Genomic DNA, 24,455 nt, shown 5'->3' on the forward strand with positions numbered 1-24,455 from the left:
TGTAGACGTTCGCGTCACGCCCCGGGGGTTAAAAAGAAGGTCCCCTTCTCCCCGTGTAGTCTGAGTGGCGCTGGCTACCACCCTCAAGCGTCAGATACAGTTGTAGTATATAAAAATACCCCAGAAAGTGAAGCCTAACACAGTCGCCCAGATAGCCGAATTGGTAAGGCATTCGAGATCTAATCGAGAGGCGTTGGTTCGGTCCCCACTCTGGGCGCGTGTTTTTCTTTCTTTCTTTCTCACGTAATTAATAATAATAAATAATAATGTAACGTCACTAACGTTAAAAAATATTCTAACCATTCCCCTATGCCTTCTTTGGCGTTGTAGACTGCCGGCATTTCTTCCTGTATTTCTAACGAGCCCCTCATTTACAAACCCTATTATCATGCGAAAGCTTAGCGAGGGCCTCGGTTCTGGCAGCCTTGATGCCAAGGTAGCATAAGAGGGTTTCCCGCCAGTTACCCGCTTATGACAGGCTGTAGACGTTCGCGTCACGCCCCGGGGGTTGAAAAGAAGGTCCCCTTCTCCCCGTGTAGTCTGAGTGGCGCTGGCTACCACCCTCAAGCGTCAGATACAGTTGTAGTATATAAAAATTCCCCAGAAAGTGAAGCGGAACACAGTCACCCAGATAGCCGAATTGGTAAGGCATTCGAGATCTAATCGAAAGGGGTGGGTTCGGTCCCCACTCTGGGCGCGTGTTTTTCTTTCTTTCATTCTCCCGCAATTATAATAATAAATAATAATGTAACGTCACTAACGGTAAAAAAATAGTCTAACCATTCCCCTATGCCTTCTTTGGCGTTGTAGACTGCCGGCATTTCTTCCTGTATTTCTGACGAGCCCCTCATTTACAAACCCTATTATCATGCGAAAGCTTAGCGAAGGCCTCGGTTCTGGCAGCCTTGATGCCAAGGTAGCATAAGAGGGTTTCCCGCCAGTTACCCGCTTATGACAGGCTGTAGACGTTCGCGTCACGCCCCGGGGGTTGAAAAGAAGGTCCCCTTCTCCCTTTGTAGTCTGAGTGGCGCTGGCTACCACCCTCAAGCGTCAGATACAGTTGTAGTATATAAAAATACCCGAGAAAGTTAAGCGGAACACAGTCGCCCAGATACCCGAATTGGTAAGGCATTCGAGATCTAATCCAAAGGCGTGGGTTCGGTCCCCACTCTGGTCGCGTGTTTTTCTTTCTTTCTTTCTCACGCAATTATAATAATAAATAATAATGTAACGTCACTAACGGTAAAAAAAAATCTAACCATTCCCCTATGCCTTCTTCGGCGTTGTAGACTGCCGGCATTTCTTCCTGTATGTCTAACGAGCCCCTCATTTACAAACCCTATTATCATGCGAAAGCTTAGCGAAGGCCTCGGTTCTGGCAGCCTTGATGCCAAGGTAGCATAAGAGGGTTTCCCGCCAGTTACCCGCTTATGACAGGCTGTAGACGTTCGCGTCACGCCCCGGGGGTTGAAAAGAAGGTCCCCTTCACCCTTTGTAGTCTGAGTGGCGCTGGCTACCACCCTCAAGCGTCAGATACAGTTGTAGTATATAAAAATACCCCAGAAAGTGAAGCAGAACACAGTCGCCCAGATAGCCGAATTGGTAAGGCATTCGAGATCTAATCGAAAGGCGTGGGTTCGGTCCCCACTCTGGGCGCGTGTTTTTCTTTTTTTCTTTCTCACGTAATTAATAATAATAAATAATAATGTAACGTCACTAACGGCAAAAAAATATTCTAACCATTCCCCTATGCCTTCTTCGGCGTTGTAGACTGCCGGCATTTCTTCCTGTATTTCTAACGAGCCCCTCATTTACAAACCCTATTATCATGCGAAAGCTTAGCGAGGGCCTCGGTTCTGGCAGCCTTGATGCCAAGGTAGCATAGGAGGGTTTCCCGCCAGTTACCCGCTTATGACAGGCTGTAGACGTTCGCGTCACGCCCCGGGGGTTGAAATGAAGGTCCTCTTCTCCCCGTGTAGTCTGAGGGGCGCTGGCTACCACCCTCAAGCGTCAGATACAGTTTTAGTATATAAAAATACCCCAGAAAGTGAAGCGGAACACAGTCGCCCAGATAGCCGAATTGGAAAGCCATTCGAGATCTAATCGAAAGGCGTGGGTTCGGTCCCCACTCTGGGCGCGTGTTTTTCTTTCTTTCTTTCTCACGTAATTAATAATAATAAATAATAATGTAACGTCACTAACGTTAAAAAATATTCTAACCATTCCCCTATGCCTTCTTTGGCGTTGTAGACTGCCGGCATTTCTTCCTGTATTTCTAACGAGCCCCTCATTTACAAACCCTATTATCATGCGAAAGCTTAGCGAGGGCCTCGGTTCTGGCAGCCTTGATGCCAAGGTAGTATAAGAGGGTTTCCCGCCAGTTACCCGCTTATGACAGGCTGTAGACGTTCGCGTCACGCCCCGGGGGTTGAAAAGAAGGTCCCCTTCTCCCTGTGTAGTCTGAGTGCCGCTGGCTACCACCCTTAAGCGTCAGATACAGTTGTAGTATATAAAAATACCGCAGAAAGTGAAGCGGAACACAGTCGCCCAGATACCCGAAGTGGTAAGGCATTCGAGATCTAATCGAAAGGCGTGGGTTCGGTCCCCACTCTGGGCGCGTGTTTTTCTTTCTTTCTTTCTCACGTAATTAATAATAATAAATAATAATGTAACGTCACTAACGGTAAAAAAATATTCTAACCATTCCCCTATGCCTTCTTTGGCGTTGTAGACTGCCGGCATTTCTTCCTGTATTTCTAACGAGCCCCTCATTTACAAACCCTATTATCATGCGAAAGCTTAGCGAGGGCCTCGGTTCTGCCAGCCTTGATGCCAAGTTAGCATAAGAGGGTTTCCCGCCAGTTACCCGCTTATGACAGGCTGTAGACGTTCGCGTCACGCCCCGGGGGTTAAAAAGAAGGTCCCCTTCTCCCCGTGTAGTCTGAGTGGCGCTGGCTACCACCCTCAAGCGTCAGATACAGTTGTAGTATATAAAAATACCCCAGAAAGTGAAGCCTAACACAGTCGCCCAGATAGCCGAATTGGTAAGGCATTCGAGATCTAATCGAAAGGCGTTGGTTCGGTCCCCACTCTGGGCGCGTGTTTTTCTTTCTTTCTTTCTCACGTAATTAATAATAATAAATAATAATGTAACGTCACTAACGTTAAAAAATATTCTAACCATTCCCCTATGCCTTCTTTGGCGTTGTAGACTGCCGGCATTTCTTCCTGTATTTCTAACGAGCCCCTCATTTACAAACCCTATTATCATGCGAAAGCTTAGCGAAGGCCTCGGTTCTGGCAGCCTTGATGCCAAGGTAGCATAAGAGGGTTTCCCGCCAGTTACCCGCTTATGACAGGCTGTAGACGTTCGCGTCAGGCCCCGGGGGTTGAAAAGAAGGTCCCCTTCTCCCTTTGTAGTCTGAGTGGCGCTGGCTACCACCCTCAAGCGTCAGATACAGTTGTAGTATATAAAAATACCCGAGAAAGTTAAGCGGAACACAGTCGCCCAGATACCCGAATTGGTAAGGCATTCGAGATCTAATCCAAAGGCGTGGGTTCAGTCCCCACTCTGCTCGCGTGTTTTTCTTTCTTTCTTTCTCACGCAATTATAATAATAAATAATAATGTAACGTCACTAACGGTAAAAAAATATTCTAACCATTCCCCTATGCCTTCTTCGGCGTTGTAGACTGCCGGCATTTCTTCCTGTATTTCTAACGAGCCCCTCATTTACAAACCCTATTATCATGCGAAAGCTTAGCGAAGGCCTCGGTTCTGGCAGCCTTGATGCCAAGGTAGCATAAGAGGGTTTCCCGCCAGTTACCCGCTTATGACAGGCTGTAGACGTTCGCGTCACGCCCCGGGGGTTGAAAAGAAGGTCCCCTTCACCCTTTGTAGTCTGAGTGGCGCTGGCTACCACCCTCAAGCGTCAGATACAGTTGTAGTATATAAAAATACCCCAGAAAGTGAAGCGGAACACAGTCGCCCAGATAGCCGAATTGGTAAGGCATTCGAGATCTAATCGAAAGGCGTGGGTTCGGTCCCCACTCTGGGCGCGTGTTTTTCTTTTTTTCTTTCTCACGTAATTAATAATAATAAATAATAATGTAACGTCACTAACGGCAAAAAAATATTCTAACCATTCCCCTATGCCTTCTTCGGCGTTGTAGACTGCCGGCATTTCTTCCTGTATTTCTAACGAGCCCCTCATTTACAAACCCTATTATCATGCGAAAGCTTAGCGAGGGCCTCGGTTCTGGCAGCCTTGATGCCAAGGTAGCATAGGAGGGTTTCCCGCCATTTACCCGCTTATGACAGGCTGTAGACGTTCGCGTCACGCCCCGGGGGTTGAAATGAAGGTCCCCTTCTCCCCGTGTAGTCTGAGGGGCGCTGGCTACCACCCTCAATGGGCAGATACAGTTTTAGTATATAAAAATACCCCAGAAAGTGAAGCGGAACACAGTCGCCCAGATAGCCGAATTGGAAAGCCATTCGAGATCTAATCGAAAGGCGTGGGTTCGGTCCCCACTCTGGGCGCGTGTTTTTCTTTCTTTCTTTCTCACGTAATTAATAATAATAAATAATAATGTAACGTCACTAACGTTAAAAAATATTCTAACCATTCCCCTATGCCTTCTTTGGCGTTGTAGACTGCCGGCATTTCTTCCTGTATTTCTAACGAGCCCCTCATTTACAAACCCTATTATCATGCGAAAGCTTAGCGAGGGCCTCGGTTCTGGCAGCCTTGATGCCAAGGTAGTATAAGAGGGTTTCCCGCCAGTTACCCGCTTATGACAGGCTGTAGACGTTCGCGTCACGCCCCGGGGGTTGAAAAGAAGGTCCCCTTCTCCCTGTGTAGTCTGAGTGCCGCTGGCTACCACCCTCAAGCGTCAGATACAGTTGTAGTATATAAAAATACCGCAGAAAGTGAAGCGGAACACAGTCGCCCAGATAGCCGAAGTGGTAAGGCATTCGAGATCTAATCGAAAGGAGTGGGTTCGGTCCCCACTCTGGGCGCGTGTTTTTCTTTCTTTCTTTCTCACGTAATTAATAATAATAAATAATAATGTAACGTCACTAACGGTAAAAAAATATTCTAACCATTCCCCTATGCCTTCTTTGGCGTTGTAGACTGCCGGCATTTCTTCCTGTATTTCTAACGAGCCCCTCATTTACAAACCCTATTATCATGCGAAAGCTTAGCGAGGGCCTCGGTTCTGCCAGCCTTGATGCCAAGGTAGCATAAGAGGGTTTCCCGCCAGTTACCCGCTTATGACAGGCTGTAGACGTTCGCGTCACGCCCCGGGGGTTAAAAAGAAGGTCCCCTTCTCCCCGTGTAGTCTGAGTGGCGCTGGCTACCACCCTCAAGCGTCAGATACAGTTGTAGTATATAAAAATACCCCAGAAAGTGAAGCCTAACACAGTCGCCCAGATAGCCGAATTGGTAATGCATTCGAGATCTAATCAAAAGGCGTTGGTTCGGTCCCCACTCTGGGCGCGTGTTTATCTTTCTTTCTTTCTCACGTAATTAATAATAATAAATAATAATGTAACGTCACTAACGTTAAAAAATATTCTAACCATTCCCCTATGCCTTCTTTGGCGTTGTAGACTGCCGGCATTTCTTCCTGTATTTCTAACGAGCCCCTCATTTAGAAACCCTATTATCATGCGAAAGCTTAGCGAGGGCCTCGGTTCTGGCAGCCTTGATGCCAAGGTAGCATAAGAGGGTTTCCCGCCAGTTACCCGCTTATGACAGGCTGTAGACGTTCGCGTCACGCCCCGGGGGTTGAAAAGAAGGTCCCCTTCTCCCCGTGTAGTCTGAGTGGCGCTGGCTACCACCCTCAAGCGTCAGATACAGTTGTAGTATATAAAAATTCCCCAGAAAGTGAAGCGGAACACAGTCGCCCAGATAGCCGAATTGGTAAGGCATTCGAGATCTAATCGAAAGGCGTTGGTTCGGTCCCCACTCTTGGCGCGTGTTTTTCTTTCTTTCTTTCTCACGTAATTAATAATAATAAATAATAATGTAACGTCACTAACGATAAAAAAATATTCTAACCATTCCCCTATGCCTTCTTTGGCGTTGTAGACTGCCGGCATTTCTTCCTGTATTTCTAACGAGCCTCTCATTTACAAACCCTATTATCATGCGAAAGCTTAGCGAGGGCCTCGGTTCTGGCAGCCTTGATGCCAAGGTAGTATAAGAGGGTTTCCCGCCAGTTACCCGCTTAGGACAGGCTGTAGACGTTCGCGTCACGCCCCGGGGGTTGAAAAGAAGGTCCCCTTCTCCCCGTGCAGTCTGAGTGGCGCTGGCTACCACCCTCAAGCGTCAGATACAGTTGTAGTATATAAAAATACCCCAGAAAGTGAAGCGGAACACAGAAACCCAGATAGCCGAATTGGTAAGGCATTCGAGATCTAATCGAAAGGGGTGGGTTCGGTCCCCACTCTGGGCGCGTGTTTTTCTTTCTTTCATTCTCCCGCAATTATAATAATAAATAATAATGTAACGTCACTAACGGTAAAAAAATATTCTAACCATTCCCCTATGCCTTCTTTGGCGTTGTAGACTGCCGGCATTTCTTCCTGTATTTCTGAGGAGCCCCTCATTTACAAACCCTATTATCATGCGAAAGCTTAGCGAAGGCCTCGGTTCTGGCAGCCTTGATGCCAAGGTAGCATAAGAGGGTTTCCCGCCAGTTACCCGCTTATGACAGGCTGTAGACGTTCGCGTCACGCCCCGGGGGTTGAAAAGAAGGTCCCCTTCTCCCTTTGTAGTCTGAGTGGCGCTGGCTACCACCCTCAAGCGTCAGATACAGTTGTAGTATATAAAAATACCCGAGAAAGTTAAGCGGAACACAGTCGCCCAGATACCCGAATTGGTAAGGCATTCGAGATCTAATCCAAAGGCGTGCGTTCGGTCCCCACTCTGGTCGCGTGTTTTTCTTTCTTTCTTTCTCACGCAATTATAATAATAAATAATGTAACGTCACTAACGGTAAAAAATATTCTAACCATTCCCCTATGCCTTCTTCGGCGTTGTAGACTGCCGGCATTTCTTCCTGTATTTCTAACGAGCCCCTCATTTACAAACCCTATTATCATGCGAAAGCTTAGCGAAGGCCTCGGTTCTGGCAGCCTTGATGCCAAGGTAGCATAAGAGGGTTTCCCGCCAGTTACCCGCTTATGACAGGCTGTAGACGTTCGCGTCACGCCCCGGGGGTTGAAAAGAAGGTCCCCTTCACCCTTTGTAGTCTGAGTGGCGCTGGCTACCACCCTCAAGCGTCAGATACAGTTGTAGTATATAAAAATACCCCAGAAAGTGAAGCGGAACACAGTCGCCCAGATAGCCGAAGTGGTAAGGCATTCGAGATCTAATCGAAAGGCGTGGGTTCGGTCCCCACTCTGGGCGCGTGTTTTTCTTTCTTTCTTTCTCACGTAATTAAAAATAATATATAATAATGTAACGTCACTAACGGCAAAAAAATATTCTAACCATTCCCCTATGCCTTCTTTGGCGTTGTAGACTGCTGGCATTTCTTCCTGTATTTCTAACGAGCCCCTCATTTACAAACCCTATTATCATGCGAAAGCTTAGCGAGGGCCTCGGTTCTGCCAGCCTTGATGCCAAGGTAGCATAAGAGGGTTTCCCGCCAGTTACCCGTTTATGACAGGCTGTAGACGTTCGCGTCACGCCCCGGGGGTTAAAAAGAAGGTCCCCTTCTCCCCGTGTAGTCTGAGTGGCGCTGGCTACCACCCTCAACCGTCAGATACAGTTGTAGTATATAAAAATACCCCAGAAAGTGAAGCGGAACACAGTCGCCCAGATAGCCGAATTGGTAAGGCATTCGAGATCTAATCGAAAGGCGTTGGTTCGGTCCCCACTCTGGGCGCGTGTTTTTCTTTCTTTCTTTCTCACGTAATTAATAATAATAAATAATATTGTAACGTCACTAACGTTAAAAAATATTCTAACCATTCCCCTATGCCTTCTTTGGCGTTGTAGACTGCCGGCATTTCTTCCTGTATTTCTAATGAGCCCCTCATTTACAAACCTATTATCATGCGAAAGCTTAGCGAGGGCCTCGGTTCTGCCAGCCTTGATGCCAAGGTAGCATAAGAGGGTTTCCCGCCAGTTACCCGCTTATGACAGGCTGTAGACGTTCGCGTCACGCCCCGGGGGTTAAAAAGAAGGTCCCCTTCTCCCCGTGTAGTCTGAGTGGCGCTGGCTACCACCCTCAAGCGTCAGATACAGTTGTAGTATATAAAAATACCCCAGAAAGTGAAGCCTAACACAGTCGCCCAGATAGCCGAATTGGTAAGGTATTCGAGATCTAATCGAAAGGCGTTGGTTCGGTCCCCACTCTGGGCGCGTGTTTTTCTTTCTTTCTTTCTCACGTAATTAATAATAATAAATAATAATGTAACGTCACTAACGTTAAAAAATATTCTAACCATTCCCCTATGCCTTCTTTGGCCTTGTAGACTGCCGGCATTTCTTCCTTTTTTTCTAACAAGCCCCTCATTTACAAACCCTATTATCAAGCGAAAGCTTAGCGAGGGCCTCGGTTCTGGCAGCCTTGATGCCAAGGTAGCATAAGAGGGTTTCCTGCCAGTTACCCGCTTATGACAGGCTGTAGACGTTCGCGTCACGCCCCGGGGGTTGAAAAGAAGGTCCCCTTCTCCCCGTGTAGTCTGAGTGGCTCTGGCTACCACCCTCAAGCGTCAGATACAGTTTTAGTATATAAAAATACCCCAGAAAGTGAAGCGGAACACAGTCACCCAGATAGCCGAATTGGTAAGGCATTCGAGATCTAATCGAAAGGGGTGGGTTCGGTCTCCACTCTGGGCGCGTGTTTTTCTTTCTTTCATTCTCCCGCAATTATAATAATAAATAATAATGTAACGTCACTAACGGTAAAAAAATATTCTAACCATTCCCCTATGCCTTCTTTGGCGTTGTAGACTGCTGGCATTTCTTCCTGTATTTCTGACGAGCCCCTCATTTACAAACCCTATTATCATGCGAAAGATTAGCGAAGGCCTCGGTTCTGGCAGCCTTGATGCCAAGGTAGCATAAGAGGGTTTCCCGCCAGTTACCCGCTTATGACAGGCTGTAGACGTTCGCGTCACGCCCCGGGGGTTGAAAAGAAGGTCCCCTTCTCCCTTTGTAGTCTGAGTGGCGCTGGCTACCACCCTCAAGCGTCACATACAGTTGTAGTATATAAAAATACCCGAGAAAGTTAAGCGGAACACAGTCGCCCAGATACCCGAATTGGTAAGGCATTCGAGATCTAATCCAAAGGCGTGGGTTCGGTCCCCACTCTGGTCGCGTGTTTTTCTTTCTTTCTTTCTCACGCAATTATAATAATAAATAATAATGTAACGTCACTAACGGTAAAAAAATATTCTAACCATTCCCCTATGCCTTCTTCGGCGTTGTAGACTGCCGGCATTTCTTCCTGTATTTCTAACGAGCCCCTCATTTACAAACCCTATTATCATGCGAAAGCTTAGCGAAGGCCTCGGTTCTGCCAGCCTTGATGCCAAGGTAGCATAAGAGGGTTTCGCGCCAGTTTCCCGCTTATGACAGGCTGTAGACGTTCGCGTCACGCCCCGGGGGTTGAAAAGACTGTCCCCTTCACCCTTTGTAGTCTGAGTGGCGCTGGCTACCTCCCTCAAGCGTCAAATACAGTTGTAGTATATTAAAATACCCCAGAAAGTGAAGCGGAACACAGTCGCCCAGATAGCCGAAGTGGTAAGGCATTCGAGATCTAATCGAAAGGCGTGGGTTTTGTCCCCACTCTGGGCGCGTGTTTTTCTTTCTTTCTTTCTCACGTAATTAATAATAATAAATAATAATGTGACGTCACTAACGGTAAAAAAATATTCTAACCATTCCCCTATGCCTTCTTTGGCGTTGTAGACTGCCGGCATTTGTTCCTGTATTTCTAACGAGCCCCTCATTTACAAACCCTATTATCATGCGAAAGCTTAGCGAGGGCCTCGGTTCTGCCAGCCTTGATGCCAAGGTAGCATAAGAGGGTTTCCCGCCAGTTACCCGCTTATGACAGGCTGTAGACGTTCGCGTCACGCCCCGGGGGTTAAAAAGAAGGTCCCCTTCTCCCCGTGTAGTCTGAGTGGCGCTGGCTACCACCCTCAAGCGTCAGATACAGTTGTAGTATATAAAAATACCCCAGAAAGTGAAGCGGAACACAGTGGCCCAGATAGCCGAATTGGTAAGGCATTCGAGATCTAATCGAAAGGCGTTGGTTCGGTCCCCACTCTGGGCGCGTGTTTTTCTTTCTTTCTTTCTCACGTAATTAATAATAATAAATAATATTGTAACGTCACTAACGTTAAAAAATATTCTAACCATTCCCCTATGCCTTCTTATATAAAAATACCCCAGAAAGTGAAGCGGAACACAGTCACCCAGGTAGCCGAATTGGTAAGGCATTCGAGATCTAATCGAAAGGGGTGGGTTCGGTCCCCACTCTGGGCGCGTGTTTTTCTTTCTTTCATTCTCCCGCAATTATAATAATAAATAATAATGTAACGTCACTAACGGTAAAAAAATATTCTAACCATTCCCCTATGCCTTCTTTGGCGTTGTAGACTGCCGGCATTTCTTCCTGTATTTCTGACGAGCCCCTCATTTACAAACCCTATTATCATGCGAAAGCTTAGCGAAGGCCTCGGTTCTGGCAGCCTTGATGCCAAGGTAGCATAAGAGGGTTTCCCGCCAGTTACCCGCTTATGACAGGCTGTAGACGTTCGCGTCACGCCCCGGGGGTTGAAAAGAAGGTCCCCTTCTCCCTTTGTAGTCTGAGTGGCGCTGGCTACCACCCTCAAGCGTCAGATACAGTTGTAGTATATAAAAATACCCGAGAAAGTTAAGCGGAACACAGTCGCCCAGATACCCGAATTGGTAAGGCATTCGAGATCTAATCCAAAGGCGTGGGTTCGGTCCCCACTCTGGTCGCGTGTTTTTCTTTCTTTCTTTCTCACGCAATTATAATAATAAATAATAATGTAACGTCACTAACGGTAAAAAAATATTCTAACCATTCCCCTATGCCTTCTTCGGCGTTGTAGACTGCCGGCATTTCTTCCTGTATTTCTAACGAGCCCCTCATTTACAAACCCTATTATCATGCGAAAGCTTAGCGAAGGCCTCGGTTCTGGCAGCCTTGATGCCAAGGTAGCATAAGAGGGTTTCCCGCCAGTTACCCGCTTATGACAGGCTGTAGACGTTCGCGTCACGCCCCGGGGGTTGAAAAGAAGGTCCCCTTCACTCTTTGTAGTCTGAGTGGCGCTGGCTACCACCCTCAAGCGTCAGATACAGTTGTAGTATATAAAAATACCCCAGAAAGTGAAGCGGAACACAGTCGCCCAGATAGCCGAATTGGTAAGGCATTCGAGATCTAATCGAAAGGCGTGGGTTCGGTCCCCACTCTGGGCGCGTGTTTTTCTTTTTTTCTTTCTCACGTAATTAATAATAATAAATAATAATGTAACGTCACTAACGGCAAAAAATATTCTAACCATTCCCCTATGCCTTCTTCGGCGTTGTAGACTGCCGGCATTTCTTCCTGTATTTCTAACGAGCCCCTCATTTACAAACCCTATTATCATGCGAAAGCTTAGCGAGGGCCTCGGTTCTGGCAGCCTTGATGCCAAGGTAGCATAGGAGGGTTTCCCGCCAGTTACCCGCTTATGACAGGCTGTAGACGTTCGCGTCACGCCCCGGGGGTTGAAAAGAAGGTCCCCTTCTCCCCGTGCAGTCTGAGTGGCGCTGGCTACCACCCTCAAGCGTCAGATACAGTTGTAGTATATAAAAATACCCCAGAAAGTGAAGCGGAACACAGTAGCCCAGATAGCCGAAGTGGTAAGGCATTCGAGATCTAATCGAAAGACGTGGGTTCGGTCCCCACTCTGGGCGCGTGTTTTTCTTTCTTTCTTTCTCACGTAATTAATAATAATAAATAATAATGTAACGTCACTAACGGCAAAAAAATATTCTAACCATTCCCCTATGCCTTCTTTGGCGTTGTAGACTGCTGGCATTTCTTCCTGTATTTCTAACGAGCCCCTCATTTACAAACCCTATTATCATGCGAAAGCTTAGCGAGGGCCTCGGTTCTGCCAGCCTTGATGCCAAGGTAGCATAAGAGGGTTTCCCGCCAGTTACCCGCTTATGACAGGCTGTAGACGTTCGCGTCACGCCCCGGGGGTTAAAAAGAAGGTCCCCTTCTCCCCGTGTAGTCTGAGTGGCGCTGGCTACCACCCTCAACCGTCAGATACAGTTGTAGTATATAAAAATACCCCAGAAAGTGAAGCGGAACACAGTCGCCCAGATAGCCGAATTGGTAAGGCATTCGAGATCTAATCGAAAGGCGTTGGTTCGGTCCCCACTCTGGGCGCGTGTTTTTCTTTCTTTCTTTCTCACGTAATTAATAATAATAAATAATATTGTAACGTCACTAACGTTAAAAAATATTCTAACCATTCCCCTATGCCTTCTTTGGCGTTGTAGACTGCCGGCATTTCTTCCTGTATTTCTAATGAGCCCCTCATTTACAAACCCTATTATCATGCGAAAGCTTAGCGAGGGCCTCGGTTCTGCCAGCCTTGATGCCAAGGTAGCATAAGAGGGTTTCCCGCCAGTTACCCGCTTATGACAGGCTGTAGACGTTCGCGTCACGCCCCGGGGGTTAAAAAGAAGGTCCCCTTCTCCCCGTGTAGTCTGAGTGGCGCTGGCTACCACCCTCAAGCGTCAGATACAGTTGTAGTATATAAAAATACCCCAGAAAGTGAAGCCTAACACAGTCGCCCAGATAGCCGAATTGGTAAGGCATTCGAGATCTAATCGAAAGGCGTTGGTTCGGTCCCCACTCTGGGCGCGTTTTTCTTTCTTTCTTTCTCACGTAATTAATAATAATAAATAATAATGTAACGTCACTAACGTTAAAAAATATTCTAACCATTCCCCTATGCCTTCTTTGGCCTTGTTGACTGCCGGCATTTCTTCCTTTTTTTCTAACAAGCCCCTCATTTACAAACCCTATTATCAAGCGAAAGCTTAGCGAGGGCCTCGGTTCTGGCAGCCTTGATGCCAAGGTAGCATAAGAGGGTTTCCTGCCAGTTACCCGCTTATGACAGGCTGTAGACGTTCGCGTCACGCCCCGGGGGTTGAAAAGAAGGTCCCCTTCTCCCCGTGTAGTCTGAGTGGCGCTGGCTACCACCCTCAAGCGTCAGATACAGTTTTAGTATATAAAAATACCCCAGAAAGTGAAGCGGAACACAGTCACCCAGATAGCCGAATTGGTAAGGCATTCGAGATCTAATCGAAAGGGGTGGGTTCGGTCCCCACTCTGGGCGCGTGTTTTTCTTTCTTTCATTCTCCCGCAATTATAATAATAAATAATAATGTAACGTCACTAACGGTAAAAAAATATTCTAACCATTCCCCTATGCCTTCTTTGGCGTTGTAGACTGCTGGCATTTCTTCCTGTATTTCTGACGAGCCCCTCATTTACAAACCCTATTATCATGCGAAAGCTTAGCGAAGGCCTCGGTTCTGGCAGCCTTGATGCCAAGGTAGCATAAGAGGGTTTCCCGCCAGTTACCCGCTTATGACAGGCTGTAGACGTTCGCGTCACGCCCCGGGGGTTGAAATGAAGGTCCCCTTCTCCCCGTGTAGTCTGAGGGGCGCTGGCTACCACCCTCAAGCGTCAGATACAGTTTTAGTATATAAAAATACCCCAGAAAGTGAAGCGGAACACAGTCGCCCAGATAGCCGAATTGGAAAGCCATTCGAGATCTAATCGAAAGGCGTGGGTTCGGTCCCCACTCTGGGCGCGTGTTTTTCTTTCTTTCTTTCTCACGTAATTAATAATAATAAATAATAATGTAACGTCACTAACGTTAAAATTTTCTAACCATTCCCCTATGCCTTCTTTGGCGTTGTAGACTGCCGGCATTTCTTCCTGTATTTCTAACGAGCCTCTCATTTACAAACCCTATTATCATGCGAAAGCTTAGCGAGGGCCTCGGTTCTGGCAGCCTTGATGCCAAGGTAGTATAAGAGGGTTTCCCGCCAGTTACCCGCTTATGACAGGCTGTAGACGTTCGCGTCACGCCCCGGGGGTTGAAAAGAAGGTCCCCTTCTCCCCGTGCAGTCTGAGTGGCGCTGGCTACCACCCTCAAGCGTCAGATACAGTTGTAGTATATAAAAATACCCCAGAAAGTGAAGCGGAACACAGTCGCCCAGATAGCCGAAGTGGTAAGGCATTCGAGATCTAATCGAAAGGCGTGGGTTCGGTCCCCACTCTGGGCGCGTGTTTTTCTTTCTTTCTTTCTCACGTAATTAATAATAATAAATAATAATGTAACGTCACTAACGGCAAAAAAATATTCTAACCATTCCCCTATGCCTTCTTTGGCGTTGTAGACTGCTGGCATTTCTTCCTGTATTTCTAACGAGCCCCTCATTTACAAACCCTATTATCATGCGAAAGCTTAGCGAGGGCCTCGGTTCTGGCAGCCTTGATGCCAAGGTAGTATAAGAGGGTTTCCCGCCAGTTACCCGCTTATGACAGGCTGTAGACGTTCGCGTCACGCCCCGGGGGTTGAAAAGAAGGTCCCCTTCTCCCCGTGCAGTCTGAGTGGCGCTGGCTACCACCCTCAAGCGTCAGATACAGTTGTAGTATATAAAAATACCCCAGAAAGTGAAGCGGAACACAGTCGCCCAGATAGCCGAAGTGGTAAGGCATTCGAGATCTAATCGAAAGGCGTGGGTTCGGTCCCCACTCTGGGCGCGTGTTTTTCTTTCTTTCTTTCTCACGTAATTAATAATAATAAATAATATTGTAACGTCACTAACGTTAAAAAATATTCTAACCATTCCCCTATGCCTTCTTTGGCGTTGTAGACTGCCGGCATTTCTTCCTGTATTTCTAATGAGCCCCTCATTTACAAACCCTATTATCATGCGAAAGCTTAGCGAGGGCCTCGGTTCTGCCAGCCTTGATGCCAAGGTAGCATAAGAGGGTTTCCCGCCAGTTACCCGCTTATGACAGGCTGTAGACGTTCGCGTCACGCCCCGGGGGTTAAAAAGAAGGTCCCCTTCTCCCCGTGTAGTCTGAGTGGCGCTGGCTACCACCCTCAAGCGTCAGATACAGTTGTAGTATATAAAAATACCCCAGAAAGTGAAGCCTAACACAGTCGCCCAGATAGCCGAATTGGTAAGGCATTCGAGATCTAATCGAAAGGCGTTGCTTCGGTCCCCACTCTGGGCGCGTGTTTTTCTTTCTTTCTTTCTCACGTAATTAATAATAATAAATAATAATGTAACGTCACTAACATTAAAAAATATTCTAACCATTCCCCTATGCCTTCTTTGGCCTTGTTGACTGCCGGCATTTCTTCCTTTTTTTCTAACAAGCCCCTCATTTACAAACCCTATTATCAAGCGAAAGCTTAGCGAGGGCCTCGGTTCTGGCAGCCTTGATGCCAAGGTAGCATAAGAGGGTTTCCTGCCAGTTACCCGCTTATGACAGGCTGTAGACGTTCGCGTCACGCCCCGGGGGTTGAAAAGAAGGTCCCCTTCTCCCCGTGTAGTCTGAGTGGCGCTGGCTACCACCCTCAAGCGTCAGATACAGTTTTAGTATATAAAAATACCCCAGAAAGTGAAGCGGAACACAGTCACCCAGATAGCCGAATTGGTAAGGCATTCGAGATCTAATCGAAAGGGGTGGGTTCGGTCCCCACTCTGGGCGCGTGTTTTTCTTTCTTTCTTTCTCACGTAATTAATAATAATAAATAATATTGTAACGTCACTAACGTTAAAAAATATTCTAACCATTCCCCTATGCCTTCTTTGGCGTTGTAGACTGCCGGCATTTCTTCCTGTATTTCTAATGAGCCCCTCATTTACAAACCCTATTATCATGCGAAAGCTTAGCGAGGGCCTCGGTTCTGCCAGCCTTGATGCCAAGGTAGCATAAGAGGGTTTCCCGCCAGTTACCCGCTTATGACAGGCTGTAGACGTTCGCGTCACGCCCCGGGGGTTAAAAAGAAGGTCCCCTTCTCCCCGTGTAGTCTGAGTGGCGCTGGCTACCACCCTCAAGCGTCAGATACAGTTGTAGTATATAAAAATACCCCAGAAAGTGAAGCCTAACACAGTCGCCCAGATAGCCGAATTGGTAAGGCATTCGAGATCTAATCGAAAGGCGTTGGTTCGGTCCCCACTCTGGGCGCGTGTTTTTCTTTCTTTCTTTCTCACGTAATTAATAATAATAAATAATAATGTAACGTCACTAACGTTAAAAAATATTCTAACCATTCCCCTATGCCTTCTTTGGCCTTGTTGACTGCCGGCATTTCTTCCTTTTTTTCTAACAAGCCCCTCATTTACAAACCCTATTATCAAGCGAAAGCTTAGCGAGGGCCTCGGTTCTGGCAGCCTTGATGCCAAGGTAGCATAAGAGGGTTTCCTGCCAGTTACCCGCTTATGACAGGCTGTAGACGTTCGCGTCACGCCCCGGGGGTTGAAAAGAAGGTCCCCTTCTCCCCGTGTAGTCTGAGTGGCGCTGGCTACCACCCTCAAGCGTCAGATACAGTTTTAGTATATAAAAATACCCCAGAAAGTGAAGCGGAACACAGTCACCCAGATAGCCGAATTGGTAAGGCATTCGAGATCTAATCGAAAGGGGTGGGTTCGGTCCCCACTCTGGGCGCGTGTTTTTCTTTCTTTCATTCTCCCGCAATTATAATAATAAATAATAATGTAACGTCACTAACGGTAAAAAAATATTCTAACCATTCCCCTATGCCTTCTTTGGCGTTGTAGACTGCTGGCATTTCTTCCTGTATTTCTGACGAGCCCCTCATTTACAAACCCTATTATCATGCGAAAGCTTAGCGAAGGCCTCGGTTCTGGCAGCCTTGATGCCAAGGTAGCATAAGAGGGTTTCCCGCCAGTTACCCGCTTATGACAGGCTGTAGACGTTCGCGTCACGCCCCGGGGGTTGAAATGAAGGTCCCCTTCTCCCCGTGTAGTCTGAGGGGCGCTGGCTACCACCCTCAAGCGTCAGATACAATTTTAGTATATAAAAATACCCCAGAAAGTGAAGCGGAACACAGTCGCCCAGATAGCCGAATTGGAAAGCCATTCGAGATCTAATCGAAAGGCGTGGGTTCGGTCCCCACTCTGGGCGCGTGTTTTTCTTTCTTTCTTTCTCACGTAATTAATAATAATAAATAATAATGTAACGTCACTAACGTTAAAAAATATTCTAACCATTCCCCTATGCCTTCTTTGGCCTTGTAGACTGCCGGCATTTCTTCCTTTTTTTCTAACGAGCCCTTCATTTACAAACCCTATTATCAAGCGAAAGCTTAGCGAGGGCCTCGGTTCTGGCAGCCTTGATGCCAAGGTAGCATAAGAGGGTTTCCTGCCAGTTACCCGCTTATGACAGGCTGTAGACGTTCGCGTCACGCCCCGGGGGTTGAAAAGAAGGTCCCCTTCTCCCCGTGTAGTCTGAGTGGCGCTGGCTACCACCCTCAAGCGTCAGATACAGTTTTAGTATATAAAAATACCCCAGAAAGTGAAGCGGAACACAGTCACCCAGATAGCCGAATTGGTAAGGCATTCGAGATCTAATCGAAAGGGGTGGGTTCGGTCCCCACTCTGGGCGCGTGTTTTTCTTTCTTTCATTCTCCCGCAATTATAATAATAAATAATAATGTAACGTCACTAACGGTAAAAAAATATTCTAACCATTCCCCTATGCCTTCTTTGGCGTTGTAGACTGCCGGCATTTCTTCCTGTATTTCTAACGAGCCCCTCATTTACAAACCCTATTATCATGCGAAAGCTTAGCGAGGGCCTCGGTTCTGGCAGCCTTGATGCCAAGGTAGCATAGGAGGGTTTCCCGCCAGTTACCCGCTTATGACAGGCTGTAGACGTTCGCGTCACGCCCCGGGGGTTGAAATGAAGGTCCCCTTCTCCCCGTGTAGTCTGAGGGGCGCTGGCTACCACCCTCAAGCGTCAGATACAGTTTTAGTATATAAAAATACCCCAGAAAGTGAAGCGGAACACAGTCGCCCAGATAGCCGAATTGGAAAGCCATTCGAGATCTAATCGAAAGGCGTGGGTTCGGTCCCCACTCTGGGCGCGTGTTTTTCTTTCTTTCTTTCTCACGTAATTAATAATAATAAATAATAATGTAACGTCACTAACGTTAAAATTTTCTAACCATTCCCCTATGCCTTCTTTGGCGTTGTAGACTGCCGGCATTTCTTCCTGTATTTCTAACGAGCCTCTCATTTACAAACCCTATTATCATGCGAAAGCTTAGCGAGGGCCTCGGTTCTGGCAGCCTTGATGCCAAGGTAGTATAAGAGGGTTTCCCGCCAGTTACCCGCTTATGACAGGCTGTAGACGTTCGCGTCACGCCCCGGGGGTTGAAAAGAAGGTCCCCTTCTCCCCGTGCAGTCTGAGTGGCGCTGGCTACCACCCTCAAGCGTCAGATACAGTTGTAGTATATAAAAATACCCCAGAAAGTGAAGCGGAACACAGTCGCCCAGATAGCCGAAGTGGTAAGGCATTCGAGATCTAATCGAAAGGCGTGGGTTCGGTCCCCACTCTGGGCGCGTGTTTTTCTTTCTTTCTTTCTCACGTAATTAATAATAATAAATAATAATGTAACGTCACTAACGGCAAAAAAATATTCTAACCATTCCCCTATGCCTTCTTTGGCGTTGTAGACTGCTGGCATTTCTTCCTGTATTTCTAACGAGCCCCTCATTTACAAACCCTATTATCATGCGAAAGCTTAGCGAGGGCCTCGGTTCTGGCAGCCTTGATGCCAAGGTAGTATAAGAGGGTTTCCCGCCAGTTACCCGCTTATGACAGGCTGTAGACGTTCGCGTCACGCCCCGGGGGTTGAAAAGAAGGTCCCCTTCTCCCCGTGCAGTCTGAGTGGCGCTGGCTACCACCCTCAAGCGTCAGATACAGTTGTAGTATATAAAAATACCCCAGAAAGTGAAGCGGAACACAGTCGCCCAGATAGCCGAAGTGGTAAGGCATTCGAGATCTAATCGAAAGGCGTGGGTTCGGTCCCCACTCTGGGCGCGTGTTTTTCTTTCTTTCTTTCTCACGTAATTAATAATAATAAATAATATTGTAACGTCACTAACGTTAAAAAATATTCTAACCATTCCCCTATGCCTTCTTTGGCGTTGTAGACTGCCGGCATTTCTTCCTGTATTTCTAATGAGCCCCTCATTTACAAACCCTATTATCATGCGAAAGCTTAGCGAGGGCCTCGGTTCTGCCAGCCTTGATGCCAAGGTAGCATAAGAGGGTTTCCCGCCAGTTACCCGCTTATGACAGGCTGTAGACGTTCGCGTCACGCCCCGGGGGTTAAAAAGAAGGTCCCCTTCTCCCCGTGTAGTCTGAGTGGCGCTGGCTACCACCCTCAAGCGTCAGATACAGTTGTAGTATATAAAAATACCCCAGAAAGTGAAGCCTAACACAGTCGCCCAGATAGCCGAATTGGTAAGGCATTCGAGATCTAATCGAAAGGCGTTGCTTCGGTCCCCACTCTGGGCGCGTGTTTTTCTTTCTTTCTTTCTCACGTAATTAATAATAATAAATAATAATGTAACGTCACTAACGTTAAAAAATATTCTAACCATTCCCCTATGCCTTCTTTGGCCTTGTTGACTGCCGGCATTTCTTCCTTTTTTTCTAACAAGCCCCTCATTTACAAACCCTATTATCAAGCGAAAGCTTAGCGAGGGCCTCGGTTCTGGCAGCCTTGATGCCAAGGTAGCATAAGAGGGTTTCCTGCCAGTTACCCGCTTATGACAGGCTGTAGACGTTCGCGTCACGCCCCGGGGGTTGAAAAGAAGGTCCCCTTCTCCCCGTGTAGTCTGAGTGGCGCTGGCTACCACCCTCAAGCGTCAGATACAGTTTTAGTATATAAAAATACCCCAGAAAGTGAAGCGGAACACAGTCACCCAGATAGCCGAATTGGTAAGGCATTCGAGATCTAATCGAAAGGGGTGGGTTCGGTCCCCACTCTGGGCGCGTGTTTTTCTTTCTTTCATTCTCCCGCAATTATAATAATAAATAATAATGTAACGTCACTAACGGTAAAAAAATATTCTAACCATTCCCCTATGCCTTCTTTGGCGTTGTAGACTGCTGGCATTTCTTCCTGTATTTCTGACGAGCCCCTCATTTACAAACCCTATTATCATGCGAAAGCTTAGCGAAGGCCTCGGTTCTGGCAGCCTTGATGCCAAGGTAGCATAAGAGGGTTTCCCGCCAGTTACCCGCTTATGACAGGCTGTAGACGTTCGCGTCACGCCCCGGGGGTTGAAAAGAAGGTCCCCTTCTCCCTTTGTAGTCTGAGTGGCGCTGGCTACCACCCTCAAGCGTCACATACAGTTGTAGTATATAAAAATACCCGAGAAAGTTAAGCGGAACACAGTCGCCCAGATACCCGAATTGGTAAGGCATTCGAGATCTAATCCAAAGGCGTGGGTTCGGTCCCCACTCTGGTCGCGTGTTTTTCTTTCTTTCTTTCTCACGCAATTATAATAATAAATAATAATGTAACGTCACTAACGGTAAAAAAATATTCTAACCATTCCCCTATGCCTTCTTCGGCGTTGTAGACTGCCGGCATTTCTTCCTGTATTTCTAACGAGCCCCTCATTTACAAACCCTATTATCATGCGAAAGCTTAGCGAAGGCCTCGGTTCTGCCAGCCTTGATGCCAAGGTAGCATAAGAGGGTTTCCCGCCAGTTACCCGCTTATGACAGGCTGTAGACGTTCGCGTCACGCCCCGGGGGTTGAAAAGACTGTCCCCTTCACCCTTTGTAGTCTGAGTGGCGCTGGCTACCTCCCTCAAGCGTCAGATACAGTTGTAGTATATAAAAATACCCCAGAAAGTGAAGCGGAACACAGTCGCCCAGATAGCCGAAGTGGTAAGGCATTCGAGATCTAATCGAAAGGCGTGGGTTCGGTCCCCACTCTGGGCGCGTGTTTTTCTTTCTTTCTTTCTCACGTAATTAATAATAATAAATAATAATGTAACGTCACTAACGGTAAAAAAATATTCTAACCATTCCCCTATGCCTTCTTTGGCGTTGTAGACTGCCGGCATTTGTTCCTGTATTTCTAACGAGCCCCTCATTTACAAACCCTATTATCATGCGAAAGCTTAGCGAGGGCCTCGGTTCTGCCAGCCTTGATGCCAAGGTAGCATAAGAGGGTTTCCCGCCAGTTACCCGCTTATGACAGGCTGTTGACGTTCGCGTCACGCCCCGGGGGTTAAAAAGAAGGTCCCCTTCTCCCCGTGTAGTCTGAGTGGCGCTGGCTACCACCCTCAAGCGTCAGATACAGTTGTAGTATATAAAAATACCCCAGAAAGTGAAGCGGAACACAGTCGCCCAGATAGCCGAATTGGTAAGGCATTCGAGATCTAATCGAAAGGCGTTGGTTCGGTCCCCACTCTGGGCGCGTGTTTTTCTTTCTTTCTTTCTCACGTAATTAATAATAATAAATAATATTGTAACGTCACTAACGTTAAAAAATATTCTAACCATTCCCCTATGCCTTCTTTGGCGTTGTAGACTGCCGGCATTTCTTCCTGTATTTCTCATGAGCCCCTCATTTACAAACCCTATTATCATGCGAAAGTTTAGCGAGGGCCTCGGTTCTGGCAGCCTTGATGCCAAGGTAGCATAAGAGGGTTTTCCCGCCAGTTACCCGATTATGACAGGCTGTAGACGTTCGCGTCACGCCCCGGGGGTTAAAAAGAAGGTCCCCTTCTCCCCGTGTAGTCTGAGTGGCGCTGGCTACCACCCTCAAGCGTCAGATACAGTTGTAGTATATAAAAATACCCCAGAAAGTGAAGCCTAACACAGTCGCCCAGATAGCCGAATTGGTAAGGCATTCGAGATCTAATCGAAAGGCGTTGGTTCGGTCCCCACTCTGGGCGCGTGTTTTTCTTTCTTTCTCACGTAATTAATAATAATAAATAATAATGTAACGTCACTAACGTTAAAAAATATTCTAACCATTCCCCTATGCCTTCTTTGGCCTTGTAGACTGCCGGCATTTCTTCCTTTTTTTCTAACAAGCCCTTCATTTACAAACCCTATTATCAAGCGAAAGCTTAGCGACGGCCTCGGTTCTGGCAGCCTTGATGCCAAGGTAGCATAAGAGGGTTTCCTGCCAGTTACCCGCTTATGACAGGCTGTAGACGTTCGCGTCACGCCCCGGGGGTTGAAAAGAAGGTCCCCTTCTCCCCGTGTAGTCTGAGTGGCGCTGGCTACCACCCTCAAGCGTCAGATACAGTTTTAGTATATAAAAATACCCCAGAAAGTGAAGCGGAACACAGTCACCCAGATAGCCGAATTGGTAAGGCATTCGAGATTTAATCGAAAGGGGTGGGTTCGGTCCCCACTCTGGGCGCGTGTTTTTCTTTCTTTCATTCTCCCGCAATTATAATAATAAATAATAATGTAACGTCACTAACGGTAAAAAAATATTCTAACCATTCCCCTATGCCTTCTTTGGCGTTGTAGACTGCCGGCATTTCTTCCTGTATTTCTGACGAGCCCCTCATTTACAAACCCTATTATCATGCGAAAGCTTAGCGAAGGCCTCGGTTCTGGCAGCCTTGATGCCAAGGTAGCATAAGAGGGTTTCCCGCCAGTTACCCGCTTATGACAGGCTGTACACGTTCGCGTCACGCCCCGGGGGTTGAAAAGAAGGTCCCCTTCTCCCTTTGTAGTCTGAGTGGCGCTGGTTACCACCCTCAAGCGTCAGATACAGTTGTAGTATATAAAAATACCCGAGAAAGTTAAGCGGAACACAGTCGCCCAGATACCCGAATTGGTAAGGCATTCGAGATCTAATCCAAAGGCGTGGGTTCGGTCCCCACTCTGGTCGCGTGTTTTTCTTTCTTTCTTTCTCACGCAATTATAATAATAAATAATAATGTAACGTCACTAACGGTAAAAAAATATTCTAACCATTCCCCTATGCCTTCTTCGGCGTTGTAGACTGCCGGCATTTCTTCCTGTATTTCTAACGAGCCCCTCATTTACAAACCCTATTATCATGCGAAAGCTTAGCGAGGGCCTCGGTTCTGGCAGCCTTGATGCCAAGGTAGCATAGGAGGGTTTCCCGCCAGCTACCCGCTTATGACAGGCTGTAGACGTTCGCGTCACGATCCGGGGGTTGAAATGAAGGTCCCCTTCTCCCTGTGTAGTCTGAGGGGCGCTGGCTACCACCCTCAAGCGTCAGATACAGTTTTAGTATATAAAAATACCCCAGAAAGTGAAGCGGAACACAGTCGCCCAGATAGCCGAATTGGAAAGCCATTCGAGATCTAATCGAAAGGCGTGGGTTCGGTCCCCACTCTGGGCGCGTGTTTTTCTTTCTTTCTTTCTCACGTAATTAATAATAATAAATAATAATGTAACGTCACTAACGTTAAAAAATATTCTAACCATTCCCCTATGCCTTCTTTGGCGTTGTAGACTGCCGGCATTTCTTCCTGTATTTCTAACGAGCCCCTCATTTACAAACCCTATTATCATGCGAAAGCTTAGCGAGGGCCTCGGTTCTGGCAGCCTTGATGCCAAGGTAGTATAAGAGGGTTTCCCGCCAGTTACCCGCTTATGACAGGCTGTAGACGTTCGCGTCACGCCCCGGGGGTTGAAAAGAAGGTCCCCTTCTCCCTGTGTAGTCTGAGTGCCGCTGGCTACCACCCTCAAGCGTCAGATACAGTTGTAGTATATAAAAATACCGCAGAAAGTGAAGCGGAACACAGTCGCCCAGATAGCCGAAGTGGTAAGGCATTCGAGATCTAATCGAAAGGCGTGGGTTCGGTCCCCACTCTGGGCGCGTGTTTTTCTTTCTTTCTTTCTCACGTAATTAATAATAATAAATAATAATGTAACGTCACTAACGGTAAAAAAATATTCTAATCATTCCCCTATGCCTTCTTTGGCGTTATAGACTGCCGGCATTTCTTCCTGTATTTCTAACGAGCCCCTCATTTACAAACCCTATTATCATGCGAAAGCTTAGCGAGGGCCTCGGTTCTGCCAGCCTTGATGCCAAGGTAGCATAAGAGGGTTTCCCGCCAGTTACCCGCTTATGACAGGCTGTAGACGTTCGCGTCACGCCCCGTTGGTTAAAAAGAAGGTCCCCTTCTCCCCGTGTAGTCTGAGTGGCGCTGGCTACCACCCTCAAGCGTCAGATACAGTTGTAGTATATAAAAATACCCCAGAAAGTGAAGCCTAACACAGTCGCCCAGATAGCCGAATTGGTAAGGCATTCGAGATCTAATCGAAAGGCGTTGGTTCGGTCCCCACACTGGGCGCGTGTTTTTCTTTCTTTCTTTCTCACGTA

Source organism: Haemaphysalis longicornis, unplaced genomic scaffold (assembly GCF_048455015.1).
Source record: "Haemaphysalis longicornis isolate Haplotype H1 unplaced genomic scaffold, Haemaphysalis longicornis Haplotype H1 scaffold_11, whole genome shotgun sequence".
In the NCBI taxonomy this organism is placed as follows: domain Eukaryota; kingdom Metazoa; phylum Arthropoda; class Arachnida; order Ixodida; family Ixodidae; genus Haemaphysalis; species Haemaphysalis longicornis.